Source organism: Microtus ochrogaster, chromosome 5 (assembly GCF_000317375.1).
Source record: "Microtus ochrogaster isolate Prairie Vole_2 chromosome 5, MicOch1.0, whole genome shotgun sequence".
Lineage (NCBI taxonomy): Eukaryota > Metazoa > Chordata > Mammalia > Rodentia > Cricetidae > Microtus > Microtus ochrogaster.
The window spans coordinates 48,097,600-48,102,728 of record NC_022012.1 but is presented as its reverse complement, the minus strand read 5'-3'; positions in this window follow the sequence as shown (position 1 = coordinate 48,102,728).

Sequence of the window (5,129 nt, the reverse complement as noted above, 5' to 3'; positions counted from 1 at the left end):
GGAAGGAAGGAAGGAGGAAGGAAGGAAGGAAGGAAGGAAGGAAGGAAGGAAGGAAGGAAGGAAGGAAGGGAAAAAAGAAAGCATCACAGTCTGATCATTTTTACTTTCTGCCCATATTGCTGGTTTTACTATTTCAACAATGGTAGAAAACACAGTGTTATAATTTTTCCATGTCAATACATCATGATAAATTAAAAAAAAAATACAGGTCCAGGACTAAGGAGAAGAGGGCCTAAACTTGATAGGGTTGTTTTACTTCTGTAAGTCTCAGGACTGAAAGACACATTGAAACACCTCTTACTTCTCCCCATCCAAGCACAGAGTAGAACTTACATCCTGTGCCCTATTAAATTTGGACTGCACATTTGATTTGCTTTGGCCAGTGAAAGATAAAGTAAAGCTTGTCGGTGGGTTTTCATGGTCCCTTTTCTTATCCCTTTGCAACTGCATTGGTCCGTGTTCCAGAGGGACAACTTGAAGCAGGCTCACCATGGGATGACAGCACGGCCTAAAAATTAAATCTGTAGTATTCAAAACAATAAGGTATTTAGCATTGTTTGTTATGGTGCCAGAACCTAATCCTGATGACTGATACAGCCTCACCTCCTCATGTGTTAGTGGGGATGCAATTTAATATTCTTAAGATGTTGTAAAGCTTAAATAAGACATGCTTGAAAAGACACAGCCCACCACTACTGGCACATCTGTCTTCTACAATAATGAAAATTGCAAGAGGGTTGGGGCGCTGGTCAGCAGAGTGCCAGGGTAAAATTCCCAGTGCTCCATAAAATCAGGTATGGTGGCCCACAGCGCTCATAGTGATAATCCTAGCCCCTGGGAAGTGGAGACAGAAGAATCAAGATGATTCTCAGGAACGCAGCAAGTCCATGGTCATCCTAAGATGCACGACACCTTATTACATTTTTTAATTTGAAAAAAAAAATCTCTCAGCTCATCCAACTTTTTTATTTTTTTTTCAAGATTTATGTATTTATTATGTATACAGTATTCTTGGTATTCTGTCTGCGTGTATGCCTGCAGGCCAGAAGAGGGCACCAGATCTCATTACAGATGGTTGTGAGCCACCGTGCGGTTGCTGGGAATTGAACTCAGGACCTCTGGAAAAACAGGCAGTGCTCTTAACCACTGAGCCATCTCTCCAGCCTGACTTTTTTGTTTGTTTGTTTTTTGTTTTGTTTTGATTTGATTTTCGAGACAGGGTTTCTCTGTAGGTTTTGGTTCCTGTCCTGGAACTAGCTCTTGTAGACCAGGCTGGCCTTGAACTCACAGGGATCCGCCTGCCTCTGCCTCAAAAGCATATGTTCATTACAATCATAAGAAATAGAACTACTAATCCGGGCTTTGCTTTTTCCCAACAGTAGCAACTGTTTCCTGAGTAGCTACCAGAATACTTTATTCTGCCCTATTAACTGAGGCTGAGCCTTCTTGGGAGAGATTAATGTGTGCTTAATCATCAGACATCGTCCTGAATAATGAATCACCCTTTAAGCCATAGCACCATTACTATGTAGCCAAATGAAAACTGGTCTCTCACCAGTAGAGGACCTGCCAGAACAGAGAAAGACACCAACCCAATAGATACAGTGTTCATTGTCTGTTTATTAGTTTGCTGTTAGGTTGAGTATTAAAAGAGTTTGTTCTAAGTGTCCTCACCACACTGGGTATAGCCCAAGGCATGTCTCAGCCCATCCTGGCTGTCCTAACAGAAATATCCAGGAGCAGATGGTTTAAAAACAACAGAAGTTGATTGTTCACAGTTGCAGAGACTGAGCGTCTTTAGATTGGGTATCTAATGAGAGTCAGCTTCCTGGTGTTTAAATGGCCAGTTTCTCACTGTTTCCCAACAGGCACAAGGAGGAAGGTAACTCCCTGAAGTCTCTTTTATAAAGGTACCAATCCCACTCAGGACTCTGCCATGGAGACCTACAGGCCTCCCAAGACTTGTAAATACCTCCAAACACCATCACATCGGGGATCAGCTTTCAAACATTCCATCTCTGCCTGCAAGGTCTTGTAATTAAGAGGCTAACAAATTCACCTGAATTGCTAATTAGGGGAATTGACAATGCGAGGCAGAAGGTAGACCTCCAATTCGTGTTTTCACTCGCGTGTCCATTTTCCTCATCTATAATAAATGCATCTGTGGGGCTGCAGAGATGGCTCAGTTGTTAAGAGCACTGGCTGCTCTTCCAGAGGTCGTGAGTTCAATTCCCAGCTACCACATGGTGGCTCACAAGCACCTGTAATGAGATCTGGCGCCTTCTTCTGGCATGTGGGCATATGATGTGGGAGTGTCATATATCAATCTGTTGATTTCATTGGTTAAGTAATAAACAAACTGCTTGGTCTCATAGCTTAGAACATAGGTGGGTGGAGTAAACAGAACAGAATGCTGGGAGGAAGAGGAAGTGAGCTCAGACTCGACAGCTCTGCTGTCTGGAGCAGAGACGCCATGCTCCCTGCTCCTGGGCGGACACGGGGACAACTCTGCTCTCTGAGGCACACGCGATGAAGCTCGGACCCAGGATGGACGTAGGCTAGAATCTTCCCGGTAAGACCAGTGCTCACAGATTATTAGAGATGGGTTGATCGGGATATCAGAATTAGCCAGTAAGGGCTAGAGCTAAAGGGCCAAGCAGTGTTTAAAAGAATACAGTGTCTGTGTAATTATTTCGGGTAAAGCTAGCTGGGTGGCGGGACATAGCCCCGCAGCTCCTTATTACTACAGGCATACATGGAAGCAGAATGTTGTATACATAATAAATAAATAAATCTTTAAAAAAAATAAATGTATCACGCTTTTGAAAGCACTGGGGAGCCATTCTAAAATAGTGCTTTTATTTAATTGCTCCAGGTTCAACCCTCATTGCTGAAAACAGTTTAAATGTGTGTATATTACAATATACATGTATGCCGAGTAGCCATGGAAAAACACACCCAGCAAGCAAAATTAACACCCAAGATCAGAGAAGGTGGGACTCCACAAGGAAACTCGCCACACCAGCTCTGCACATCTGGAAGTCCTGCCCTGTATGAACTCTGACCTTTTCACCTGGCAAATCCTGAGCAGCGTCAGGTGACAAACTGACAAGCGCTTGAAACATCCACATGTGTGTTGACGGCCCACTTGGAGGCAATAAACGTTCAAACAATTCTGTTCTCACTACCCTTTTCATCTAAATTTCCATCCTTAATTATCTGTGCTTTGAATTGATTGTTAGAAGACAGCACTGTTTAAAACAAGGAATAAATTGCACGGTGAAGATTTTCACGTTGGGAGATAAAACCTTATGCTATTAAAGCACACAGGTCAAGACGCCGGAGGGCAGGTGATGGTCGGCCACTCTGATGAGCTTCATCCTCTAAAGCACCGTTTATGTGTGCTGGCAGACTTGGGAATGCTCCCTCCATGTGACTTCTGGAGGGCTGTGTGCTCAGCATTACCTAATTTCCTCAAACCTCTTGCTTTTTAATCAGCTAAGTGGCTCTCTGCTGAATTTCTCTCATTTATTGATATATTGTGAGGGCTGATGCTATGCCCAGAAGCTAAGTAATTCGACGTGGATGAGATGGCACGTCACCACAATCGTGATGGAAAAGAGAGTCGTGCCCAGGCATACAGAAGGGCTCACGGAGACAAGTGTTTACATTAAAGCTTCCTTAAATGGCAGGCGCCAGAGTGCAGAGCAAATGTCACTCCCAAGACGAGCTTTTCCACAGAGGCCTTCCCAGCAGCTCTCGTGTGGCTGGCTCAGCATCTCCTCAGGACAAGATCTTCTCCCTCAGTGCTCACTGCCTGGGGCCTTGATGCTGACCACAGGTTACAAAACTGGATTCCATCTGCTCCTTAGCCATCAAGGGTGAGTTCACTCACTTCCATGTGAGTAAAATGTGTATTCACAACTGTCAACTGGGGGCATTCCCTGCTGAGGGCAGTGCTGACAATACACTCTTTAAAACAAACACCACAGTCAAGGCGGTGTACATCTTTAATCCCAGCACATGGGGATGCAGAAGCTACTGGATCTCTGGGCGTGACTACACAGTGAGACCCTGTCTAAAACAAAACCAAAACCCACCAGGCTAGTGAGATGGCTCGGCGGGTAAAGTATAAGCATGAGGACCTGTGTTCATAAAAGCTGGGTGTGGTCACAATCGTCTGCAATCTCCACTCTGGGAGGCAGAAAAAGGCAGATCCTGGGCTTGAGTGGCCAGAGAATCTAGCTGAGATAATGAGTTCCAGGTTCAGGGAGACCCTGTTTCCAAAGAAAAGGTGGAGAGCAATAGATGCCGATGTCAACCTCTGACCTCTGCACACAGGGGGCACACACAGGAAAACAGCTCTGCACACAAATGCATACACACCTTCATATCCTCTCTCTCTTTCTCCACTCCCCTCTCTCCCTCCTCCTGCCTCCCTCCCCAAATACTTTATTTTTAAAATTCTTTAACAAACAACATTGAAGCAATATAAAATGAGATTGCTGTTACAAGTAGTCCTGGGGCTACTACAATTGTTAAAGTGCCACTGGCTGGAAACCCCCCCTCATTAAATAGATACTAATTGGATGTCAGACACCCTGGTATCAGGGGAGAAATGGTACCTGCCCAACCAAATACAGAGTAACAATGGCATCAGCAAAGTCCCTTCTCTATAGCGGCACCACAATCTAGCTGCGTATCTCATCCACACGGGGGAGCCAGCGAGCAACTCCATACTGTCCAGTAGGTGTTGGGGTTGGAATGAGTCCATAGCTGATGGTGATCTTTTGGGAAGCTCCAGATTCTAGAGTCTAGAACCTAGCTGGCACTGAAGGGGATAAAAAGAACAACAGCCATTGAAAACACATTTTAAAGAGACTGTGGAGAATGAGAGACTTTCATTCAGAACAATTAACACTTACTGTGATCATTCAAAAGTATAAAACTGAGGTCAGAAGATCTCCTGAGTAAATTGGGAGCATGGGGACCTTGGGAGAGGGTTGGAGTGGAGGGGAGAGTTAGGGAGGGGAGCAGAGAAAAATGTAACGCTCAAAGAAAATCAAGAAAAAAAAAAACTGAAGTCAGGCAGTGGTGGCAAATAAAGAAATAAAGAAAGAAGTCAGGCA